We start from the raw sequence: 12,576 nt of genomic DNA on the forward strand, positions 1-12,576 counted from the left end.
GGGAAGCGGATGTGGCTCAACTGATAGTGTATCCCCCTACCATATAGGAGGTCCAGGGTTCAATACCCAGGGCTTCCTGACCCAAGTGGCGAGCTGGCCCACGTGCAAGGAGTGTGCCCTGCAAGGAGAGCTGCCCCATGTGAAAAAAGCACAGTCCACCCAGGAGTGGCACCACACACATGGAGAGTTGATGCAGCAAGATGATGCAACAAAAAAAGCGACACAGTTTCTAGGTGCCGCATGACAAGAATGAAAGTGGACACAGAGGAGTGCACAGTGAATGGACACAGAGAGCAGACAATGGGGGCGGGGGGGAAGGGGAGAGAAATAAATAAAATAAATCTTTGAGAGAAAAAAAGGGCAGGAAATGTCTGAATCAACTGTTTTGGAACTTGAGTCCAATGAAACACTGTGCAGTATCTAGGGAAGAGCTGGAGGAAGAGTTGGTAAATTGTGGTAAACATCAGGAAATTTCACCCTCTGCACAACTGCTGCCATTCGCTATTCCCCAGCAGTATGGCAGATAACAGTGGGATGCAGCCTGGGCTCCTGGGGCAGCTTCCAGGTGCCCAGGTGGGTTATAAGGACCTAGTCCTCCAAAATCCAGGCCTGCATGGTCTGATGACTTGATCACTTCTTTTGATCCCCTTTCTGGGAGGGCTTTGCTGGTGGCCATTTTTCCAACCTCTCTCAGACAAAGCGGCCTAGGAAACTTAGAGAGTCAGAGTGGCTTCCCCCCTCCCTTTTTTCTCTTTCTATTCTCTGTTTGGGAGCAAAAATAGTTTGGTAAAGTCACAAATTGACAGCTCCAGTCCTCAACAAAACCAACAACAGCAAACGCTTGCAATCCCAGAGTGGGAGAACTAGATTTCCAGAGTTACGACAGCATAATGTCCAGTTCTCAACAAAAAATTACACAACACACAAAGAAAAAGGAAAGGAGGATCTATTCATAGGAAAATAAAAATTTGCCAGAAACCATCCCTAAGGAAGTTCATAGTTGGAACTATTAGACCGTCAATCAACTGTTTAAATATGTTCAATGATCTAGAGGAATCCATATACAAAGAACTGGATACCCATGTGGAAAAAATGGAATTTTAACCCCTGCCTCACTCTGTATACCAAAATTAGCTTGAGATGGGTCATAGACCTAAATGTAAAAACATGAGCCATAAATCTTATAGAAGAAGATACTTTTTTAATGTTTTTTAATTTATTTTAAAAAGATACTTAGATTACATAAAATGTTATATTAAAAAAATATATATAAGGGATTCCCCCATATGCCCCACTCCCCACACCTCCCACCCTTCCCCACATTAACAACTTCTTTCATGAGTGTGGTACATTCATTGCAATTGATGAACACAGTCTGGGACATTGGATTATAGTTTACATTGTAGTTTATGCACTCATTCCCACTCAATTTTATAGGTTATAGCTGTATATATAATAATCCATATTTGTCATTACAATTTCACTCAGGACAATTCCAAGTCCTGAGAGAATTCTTTAATGAGCTTGGGTTAGGCAAAGATTTCTGGGGGGGAAAGCACTAACTATAAAATAAAAACTTGAGCTTCTTTGAGAAAACACCAAATGGAGATGGTGCCGGTGCTGCGGGCTGCCCCAGAGACCCCAGGGATCCTAGAATGTCTGGACACTTGGGCAATGGAGTTCAAGCAAGGTCGAGGCTGTGCAGCTCCGGGAGGCAAGACCAAGGGCAAGGAGTGGCTGCCTCTCATCAAGCTGGGCCCCTTGGTCTAGGACACAAAGATCAAGTACTGAGATCTATCGTTTCCCTCTGCCCATCAAGGAGTCTGAGACAACCAGCAGAATATCTCAGCTTACATGTAGGATAATGTGTTAAAAACTGCTTTATGACCTTGAATAAAAGGGGGAAATGGCAAAGACAAATGAGTTTATATGGCTAAGAGTCTTCAAAAAAGAGTTGGGAAGTCATCAGAGGGGTCGCGTTTACACATGACTCAGCAGAACCATAGAAATAGCCAAAGTAGATACAATCCTAGGTACTGGTTCTCCTGAAGGCTACAGGGACCCACAGGATATATGGTCATGGCAGATGGATTTGGAGTTCTGTGCCATGTCAGAGGGCCCTGCTTTGGAATTTGTGCTCCTGAGTGTGATGGAGCTGGACTCAGATATGACCTTTCTACACATGCCTCTTCTGTCACTTTCACTGAACCTGTGGTTGGCGCTAGGGATGGCATATACTCAGGGGACTTGACTCTCTGGACTGCCCATGTGCCAGCTGGGCCCTGAGCCTCAGCAGAGTTGCAACTCCTACTCTCTGGTAGGAGCTAACCTAGGTCAGCTAACAGGGAGGTCAAGATGGTCAACCACCACACCAGGGAATCAAGAGTGCCAACAACTGCAAGCAGAAGAATTGCATCCATCATCCATGTGGAATCTAAGCCCCCTTTTGATCTAGAAGTGGAGTGGACATCACCATCCCAGGGTCCACAGAATGGAGGAATAAAGTATGAATTAGAGTGGACTTACTGATATTCTACTATAAAATTATTGTGACTAGTGATAGTAGAAATTGTAGCATTGAGGTGGAGAAAGTGGCCACAGTAGTTGCTGAGGGCAAGGAGAGGGAGGAAGAGATGTAATATGGGGGTATTTTTGGGACTTTGAGTTGTCCTAAATGATATTGCAGGGTCAGATGCTGAACTTTGTATATCCTGCCATAACCCACTGAATGTACTGGGGGAGAGTGTGAACTACAGGGTGGTGCAGCAGTGCTCCAAAAATGTATTCACCGGGTGCAATGAGTGTGCCACAATGATGGAGGAGGTTGTTGGTGTGGAAAGAGTGGGGTGGGAGAGGTGGGAGGTATATAGAAACCTCTTATGTTTTTTTTTTAAAGATTTATTTCTTATTCATTTCTATCCCCTTCCCCTCCCCCCCCCCCCATCTGCTCTCTATGTCCATTTGCTGTGTGTTCTTCTGTGTCTACTTGTATTCTTGTCAGCAGCCCCGGGAATCTGTGTCTCTTTTTGTTGCATCATCTTGTTGTGTCAGTTCTCTGTGTGTGTGGCGCCATTCCTGGGCAGGCTGCACTTTTTTTATGCTGGGTGGCTCCCCTTACGGGGCACACTCCCTGCGCATGGGGCTCCCCTACATGGGAGACACCCCTGCACGGCAGGGCACTCCTTGCGCACATCAGCACTGTGCATGGGCCAGTTGTGACGGATCCAGGAGGCCCCGGGTTTGAACTTTGAACCTCCCATGTGGTAGGCGGACGCCCTATCTGTTGGGTCAAATCCGCTTCCCTCTTATGTTTTTTAATGTAACATTTTTTGTGATGTATGTATCTTCAAAAAAATACAATTTACAAAAATGATGGGGGTGGGGGGCTGAGGAGTGGGTTATATGGGAACCTCATGTTTTTTAATGTAACATTCTTTGTGGTCTATTAACTTTAAATTTTTTAAAAGTGTAAAAAAAAGAAGAGTCTGAGATCATTGACTTTTTCCTGAGAATGTCCCTCAAGGATGAGGTTCTGAAAATCATGCCTGTGCAGAAGCAGACCTGCGCTGGGCAGCAGACCAGGTTCAGGCCTTTGTGGCCACTGGGGACTACAGTGGGCACATTGTAGCCACCGTCTGGGCTAAAGTGCTCCAAGGAGGTAGTCACCGCTGTCCGTGGGGCCATCATCCTGGACAAGCTCTCCATAGTCCCTCTGCGGTGAGGCTTTTGGGGAACAAGATCAGCAAGCCCCACACTGTCCCTTCAAGGTGACAGGACTCTGCGGCTCTGTGCTAGTGCGCCTCATCCCCGCTCCCACAGCCACTGGCATCGTCTCAGCCCCTGTGCTCAAGAAGTTGCTGCTGGCGGCGGACTTGGCCCAGTGGTTAGGGCGTCCGTCTGCCACATGGGAGGTCCGCGGTTCAAACCCCAGGCCTCCTTGACCCATGTGCAGCTGGCCCACGTGCAGTGCTGATGCGCGCAAGGAGTGCCCTGCCACGCAGGGGTGTCCCCTGCGTAGGGGAGCCCCACTCACAAGGAGTGCGCCCTGTAAGGAGCGCTGCCCAGCGCAAAAGAAAGTGCAGCCTGCTCAGGAGTGGCTCCACATGCATGGGGAGCTGATGAGGCAAGATGACGCAGCAGAGAGAAACACAGATTCCCGGTGCCGCTGACAACGACGGAAGCGGACAGAGAAGACGCAGCGGATAGACACAGAGAACAGACAACTGGGGTGGGGGAGAAGGGGAGAGAAATAAATAAAATCTTAAAAAAAAAAAAAAACAACAAGTTGCTGCTGCTGGCTGGTGTGGACAAGCGCTACACCCCGGCCAAGGGGCTGCACGGCCAGCCTGGGCAACTTTGCCAAGGCGCCCTTCGCCGCCTTCCCCAAGACCTACAGCTGTCTCACCGCGATCCCGGAAGGAGACTGTGCTCACCAACCGTCCCATCAAGACGTACCCCAGGGTCTCGGTACAGAGGACCCAGGCCCCCCGCTGTGGCCACCACATAGGCTCTCACGACAAAATAATAAATAATAAACATATGAATTATAAAACAATTTTTTAAATTAAAAATTGATAAATTGGAGACGCGTCAGCGCAGGCGCGCGGGGGCGGCCGCCGGCCGGGGTGAACCCGGGCGCGCAGCCACAAGTCCCCGGGGGCTCCGAGGAGGCTGCGGCGTCGAGCGTGGCCCGCGCGGCCGGAAAGGAGGCGTGGACGTGGGGCCGGCTGCCTCCGGGCCCCGGGGACTCGGTGGCTCCGGGGACCCGCGGGGCCCGGCGAGGCCCGGCGAGGCCCGGCGCTGCGCGGGCGGCTGTTCTTCCGCGGCCGACGCTCGCCCTCCTGCCCCTGGCGGCCGTTCCCAGCTACCAGGGGGGCCAGACCACCGGCCCGAGGGCCACCCTTAAGGCCTTTCAAGGGGGAGGAGCGGGCTGTGGGGCGCGGGTTTATGGGAACCTCTTATGTTTTTTAACGTAACGTTTTGTGTGATCTATTTATCTATTTTTAAAAAGACAATAAAATATATATGGTTAATAATAATAATAATAAAGACCTTTCAGAACAGCGTGCACACGGTAGACAACGTACCGGAACGCCTCCTTGGACCTCCTTGGAGGCGAGAACGTGCTCTGCTAATACAAGTGCAGTGATGGATCTAAGTCTTTCTCAAATAATGGTTCTGAACCATAACCCTCCCCACCGAGTGAATGTGGCTCTCCGCTGTTCGGCGTTTATCTGAACATTGGCCTCCCTTCCCTGACGAAGTGCTGCGACCAACGTGACAGGTGCTATGAGACCTGTGGCAAAAGCAAGAATGACTGTGATAAGGAGTTCCAGGATTGCTTCTCCAAGATCTGCAGAAATGTGCAGAAAACACTAGGACTAGCTCAGCACGTCCAGGCATGTGAAACAACAGTGGAGCTTTTGTTTGGCAGTGTTACACATTTAGGATGTAAACCATACCTGGACAGCCAAAGAGCCGCATGCAGGTGGCCATGAAGAAAAAACTAATCTCTAAAGAAGATGCTGACAAGCTGGTTACAGCAGATGAGGACAGAAAAACGTAACCTTTAACAAAGAACTAATGTTTTTACAGCTTAAGGCTGCCTTATTTTGTGAAAAAGATCATTTTAAGACCTTATAAGACTTTATATTTTAACATTAAAACCTCAGACTTGGGGAGCAGGTATAGCTCAGTGGTTTGAGCGCCTGTTTCCCATGTATGAGGTCCTGGGTTCAATGCCTGGGATCTTCTTTAAAAAAAAAACAAAACCTGTGGGGGAGGTGGTGGAGAGGCTATGCCTTCCTTCCTAGGTTCTTTTCCTGGGTGATGCTGCCTTACTGTGCCAATTTATTTTGATCCATCCCAGAAAGAGGGGTGTTTTATGAGGGGAGAATTTTTAAAAAGAGATGGTCTGCAACTTAGTTTTTGCAGTTGTATTTACAAAAAAGGAGGTCAAATGTAAAAATTCATTATATGTTCAACATTATTTTATTTGGAAATATGGGAAAATCCTCAGATTTTTGTTTACTATGAAATTATAAAATACTTATACAGAATTTGGCTTAATTTTTTCTCTATTTTAATTGCACATAATATGCTATTTCTTTATAACCTGTTTAGCATATGACTGTCGTATTTCTATTAATGACAGGACTAGTTACAAGGACAAGGTTTCCATGTGTGTTTCTCTTGTGAACTAGGAACCATCAGCTGGTAACCTCTTAGGGAGTGAAACCAGGACATCTATGTATTATATAATATGCATAGAGGTGATGTGAACAAGATTCAGAAGTACAACCACTCCCATTTTATGAACCACTCATATGACAGATCCTGCTACAATCTTTGCCTGAATTGGATAAAAGATAAATTTAATGAGACAAACAAAAATTTGTATAACAATATACTTCAGAGCCTTATATGCCATTGTGTTTGGTGTTTATTCCCTAGCACTTGTTCCAGATTTTGGAATATTTAAAAAATATCCATTAGTTTTAGTAAATATTGTTCTCGAAAATTTTTTTTATAAATTGGAACATTCAAAATAAAAATCTCTGTTCATCCAAAGAAGCTTAAGAAAATGAAAAGCAAGCTACAGACAGAAAAACATACAATACATATATCCAATAAAGGACTTATATCCTTTATATATAAAAACACTTGAATAATTGACTATCTAATACAAAGATCACTGTGAGAATAGAATGAAGAGGGATAAGGGAAGCAGCAGGGAGATTAGTAGTTTCTTACCAGTAATGCAGTAGAACAGGTAAAATATGATGGCAACCTGGCCTAATGAGAAGCACTCAGGTTCTGCATATATTTTGAAGGTAGAAGCAACTGGTCTTGCTAACAGATGTGAGTGAGAGACAAAGAGAATCAAGAAGGCCCCTAACACATGAATCTTGAAAACATTCTGCTGCATAAAAGACGCCAGTCACAAAAGGTGAATATTGTATGATTCTGTTAATGTGAAACATATAGAATAGGCAAATTTATACAGAAGACAGAAAGTAGATTAGTGGGGACTTCTCTAGTCATCAAGGAAATGAAAACTACAATGAGATCTCACCACACACCCTCCAGAATGACTACAGTGGAAAAGAGTGACAATACCAAGTGCAGGTGATGATGTGCAGAAATTGGACCTTTCATTCACTGCTGGTCAAAATGTATATTGATACAACTGCTTTGTCAGAATCTACTATAAACACATGCATTCTCCTTGACAATTCCAACAATTCCACTTCCAATGGAAATATACATACATGTACAAGAATGTTCAAAAGCAGCATTATTAATAATTCAAACAACCCAAATTTCAATAATGTTAGAATGAATAAAGTACAGTGTATTCACAAAATGGAATACCATGCAGTGATGAAAATTGAGCAACTACTGCTACTTGCAATAATTGGAATGAATCTCACAAACAATTATGAGCAAAAGAAGCCAGATGTAAAGTAATACATATTGTATAATTCCATTATATGAAGGTCAAAAAACAGGCAAAGCTAATCTATAGTGTTAAAAGTCAGGATAGAGGTCACCTTTGAGGAGGAGGAGGGACCCCAAGGAATGTTCTAGTTCTTGACCTGGGTGGTGATTACCAGGGTGTGTTCACTTCGTGATCATTCATTTATGAGTCATGTTCTTTTTCAATTATATGTTGTACTTCAATAAAAAAGTTTATTAAAAAAAAAAAGCCTCCAAGGTTTTTGACCTGACAGAAGAAAAAACGGGGTTGTCATTTATTCAAATGGGAAAAAGAGTTGATGGAACAGGTTTGAGAGCGGATGAGATCCTCAGTTTTGTTTTTTTGAGCATATCTGGTTTTGGATTTATTAGGTCTGAGGCGCCTATTAGATAAATTGACGAGGAAGAGGTTTGTTCTATAAATTAGGAGCTTAGGGAAGAGGTTGGGGCTGGAGACATGGATTAGGGCATCACCTGAGGGCAGTGTTAAAGCTGTGCGTGGGACAAGAAGAGACCATCAAAGGAATGAGTGTAAGGAGAAGAGATAGGAGGACTGCGCTGGGCAACGCCAATGTTTAGAGGCATGTGGTCAGGATTGTTCCAGGGATTAAATGACACAGCACACCAGCAGCTTGGGGCCTGGCTTGTTGCAATCATGGGGCATGTGGTATTATTTGGTTGGGAGTTGGCTTCTAAGAGCCCTCTGATAGGCTTCTTCCTTTGTTTTTGTTTCTTCCCCCAACTTTTTACTTTCTTTTCCAACTGATTACTAAAATGATATAAATACATGTATGATATGTACATATATTTTACTCATTTATTCCATGAGTCAATCCTGTGAAATAACTACTGCCCCCTGTTTTATAAATGAGGAAACTAGGGAGCGGGTAAGTGAAGGGACTTGCCTGAAGTCATACACTAAGTGCCTGATACAGAGCCAGGATTTGAACCCAGGCTCCCAAACTCTGAAACTCCTGATCTCTGTATGATTTCCTGTTGACCTAAGGGAAAGGGAGGCTTGGGTGGGTGCAATGGGGGCCCACTAGGAGATGTCCAGGCCTTAGTGTCAAGGAGAGTGGTTAGCCAAAGGAGAGGCCCACAGGGGCTCAGAAAAAGGTGGTCAGTCTGGAAGAGGGCCAGGGGCCTCAGTGAAGGAGGCTTGAAGGATGCTGGAGAGGAGAAAAGGGTCATGGTGTGTGCTGGGGGGAGGAAGCAGAGATACGTCAGCACCTGCACTGAAGCCAGAAGAACTCCCAGAGTGGGGAGGATCAGGCCTCTGTTCCCAGAGCCTGGGACCAGCCTGGGGGTATGAGAGCGGATAATATAGGGCCTACTGCCTAAGCCCTGGAAGGCCTGGCCAGACGGCCCCTTCTTCCCCTGGGCTGCCAGGGACCCAGGATGGCACAGAAAAGGTCTCAGTGTGCAGACTCAGCTCCTGGGGGTCGCAGCTCATGCTGCTCTCCTGCTCTGGAAACTGATGTGGGAGGCACAAGGTTACTGACCTTTCCTGCTATTCCCCATCCCTGGACTTGAAGGCCCAGCATAGAGGGGGTTAAGGGTTCTGGGACTTTTGGCTGTGGGTGGGAGGGAACTGTCAGCCAGGGCCTAGTCTGGCCTGATAATCCGGGCTGCTTATCTCTTCCACAGCAGCTGTGAAGCCAACAGGTTGTCCCGGCAGGGAGGGAGGGAAGTAAGGGCCCTGCTGATGGCGGGAAGGATTTGAGAGGGGAGGCTCCCCCAGGCTCCCTAGGTATCCTCTCCCACTCCACAGCTCCCTTCATGGCTGTGCTTGGAGAATGGAGAGGGTGTGGCTCTGAGGTCTGCACATACGGTCCCCCTGACCCCAGAGAACAGAATCTGGGATTAAGAGAGGTGTTGATGGGAAAGTTTCCATTTCTGACTCAATATGTGCCTGGGCAGGTGTGCAAGGGGTGCACCACCATGTGCATTTGTCCAGGTAACTGAGTGGGCACAATGGGTACCCACCTCCCCTTTGGGGAGGACAAGTAGGCAAGCCAGAATGGAAGGGGCCTGGCATTTGTTGAGCCTGCTGTATGCGTGACCTGGCTCTACATTAGGAATTTCCACTTCTACTATCTCGTTTCATCTCACAATAATCAGGAAAAGTAGACTTTGGTGTAGTTTTGTTTTAATTTTTATTTATGTGTGTATACACACACACATCCCCCTCCACACACATAACATTTCTCATTTTAACTACTTTGAAGTAAAAGCAGACATTCTAACCCATGTTACTGGTAAGGAAGCTGAGACTCCAGGATTGGGGGCTGGGCCCTCCCCTCGGTCGCTTGGGATAGCACTGGAGCTGGAACTCTATCAAATCCAAACCGTGCTTTTCCCTTCTGTCTTTTGAAACCATCCTAGGCCGGAGGACTCCAAGAGCAATAGGAACTCTCAGGCGTGTGCCCTGAGCCCTGCACGGTGAGGCTCTGGTTTGAGCCAAGGACAGCCTGTGATTCCAGCCCGAGTTTCATGTGTGGGTCTGGCTCACAGGCTGCAGGAGGTCAGGAAAAGGAAAGAGTATTGTTGCTGGTTGGAGCTGACAAGGGCAGTCTGTAGAAGAGGCTCAAAAAGTCATTGGAGGGATGGGTGGAGACTGAGCAAGTGGAACAAAGAGGAAATTCCTGTATTCCACAAGGGTTTTCCACCCATTCTTTCATAGACTCTTCCCGGGGATCTTGCGAGGCGGTGATATTGCCAACCTCATTTTACAGATGAGAAGATTGAGGCTCAGAGAGATGAAGTAAGCAAATATGTTGAGAATCACATTACTTTTTGTGTGTCTGCATGTGGCAAAATTCAAGTCTGATTTCATTGCTTCTGAAACTCCAAAAGGCCCCAAAGAGACACACGCAAAATGAACCTTGTTCTAGTAAAATTTGTATACAGCACTCAGGGTCTGGGTTCTGGAGGGTATAGCTGTAGTGCTGCATCCTTGCTGTGTGACTCAGGGCCAACCATTTCCTCCCTGAGACTCAGTTTCTCTAGCTGTAAAAGTTGTATGCAGTCATTTTTTGGGATCTGATGGAAGTTGGCAAAGCTCTGGAGAAGCCATATTCCTAGGACCCCACTCTGTAGGAGGGCTCTAGGAGTATCTGGGTACATTTTTCAACACACACACACTTGCTTGTGGATCTAAAAGGCATAGGGCATGCAAGGGGACTTGGGCACATGTGGAATACTGTTTCCAGGGGTCAGCATCTGTTCAGTGTAAGTCATTCTTGGAACACCTCATAGGGCAAGGCCCAAGAAGGGTGCTGAAGCCATGGAGATGAATCACACAAGCCCCTGTTCACGGAGTAGTTGCAGACAAAGAATCAGATGAATATCCAAAGTGTGATGGAGGAAACAATAAAAGCACATCCAAAGCCTGGACATAGTGGCGCAAGTGTTAGGGACAGTTAGGAGAAGCATCACAGACTAGTCGATACGAAACTGAGCTGGGATAAACAGGCAATAACCAGCAGCCATCTCTGACAACTTTCCAAATCACAAGCTCCAATTTACCACATGGAAAGTGAGGATTAGAACAGTTTCCCAGCTTTCCTTTTTCTTAGAGCCATATCAGGCTCTTGCTTTGGTTCCCTGTATCTAAAACTAAACAGGAGAGCAAGAACCTTCCAGGATTTCTCACGTCCTTGGCTCCAGGATGAGCTTTGCTGTGAGACACGTGATCAGAAAGCATTGAATGAACTATTTCTTGGCCTTCTTTTATTGTGTTTAAAACTGCTAATTTTGGGAAGTGGATGTAGCTCAAGCAATTGGGCTCCTGTCTACCATATAGGAAGTCCAGGGTTCAATACCCAGGGCCTCCTGGTAGGGGCAAGCAGGCCCATGTGGGGAGCTGGCCCACATGGAGTGCTGCCCTGTGCAGGAGTGCCGCCCTGTGCAGGAGTGCTGCCCTGCACAGGAGAGCTGGCCCTAGTAGAGAGCCGGCTTGCACAGGAGTGCTGGCGCAGCAAGATGACACAACAAAAAGACACACAGAGGAGAGACAATAAAAGATGCAGCAGACCAGGATGCTGAGGAGGTGCGAGAGAATGATCACCTCTCCCACTCCGGAAGGTCCCAGGATCAGTTCCCAAAGCCACCTAATGAGAACACAAGCAGACACAGAAGAACACACAGTGAATGGACAGAGAGAGCAGACAATGGAGGGACGGGGGTTGGGGGGGTGGGGTGGGGTGGCGAGAAATAAATAAATCTTTTAAAAAACACAAAAAAAACTGTTAATTTCATGAAACTTAGTAAAGTATATACCAAGAGGCAAATAATTTTATTAGTTGATTCTATTTTTTAAAAGATGTGTGTGCTGTGTGTGTTGTGTATATGTACATACGTGAGCATTGTCCATGTATGTATCTGTGTGTTCTGAATGTTATGTGTGCCTGTGTATCTATGGGTGTCTACTGCTGCCTTCCTGTTGAACTCCATGATTTTGAGGGATACTTCCAGATATGACTATCCTAACTTCATACCTCATCATATGGTTTAAGGACTTAATCCAAACCAGGTCTAAATAAAAGTCAAGAAGTTAAAGCTGCAATGTCAGGGATTTGAGTTAGACTTTAGCCTGGAAGGACTTGGAGTGAATCTCCCATCTCCTACCCCAACACCAGCCAGGCAAGGGGTAGAATTTCTTTTCTTTCTGGCATTCAAAGAAAGGGAGAAGGCCTCCTTTCCCCACGCCCTGTGGGGCACAGGGTGGGCAGAGGAATGTAAGAGTGGCCACCCTGGAAGACAGCCCTGGGAGGAAGGCTTCAGGTCCTGCTTTGGCCCCTGCAGGATCTCACTTGATTAGCAGAAGGTACTGGGCCCCCACCCTGATAGTCCAGTGTGGACTTATCAGGGCTCCCAGACTACTCCACCCAGGCCCTGAGTCTCCTCCAGCTCACACACCCTGATCACAGCAGCACCCCCTCCAGCCAGGGACCATAGGCTCAGGATCTCTGGCTAGCTGAGATCTCTCTCGTCTACCTCCAGGATCCTTGGGTTTTGTCAATGCTCTGGACTTGGCCCCCAGAGACTAAGCAGAAGTCTGGGCAGTAAGTGGCAGGAAGTTTGGCCCTGGTACAC

The sequence above is a fragment of the Dasypus novemcinctus genome, chromosome 21, assembly GCF_030445035.2.
Source record: "Dasypus novemcinctus isolate mDasNov1 chromosome 21, mDasNov1.1.hap2, whole genome shotgun sequence".
Taxonomy (NCBI): Eukaryota; Metazoa; Chordata; class Mammalia; order Cingulata; family Dasypodidae; genus Dasypus; species Dasypus novemcinctus.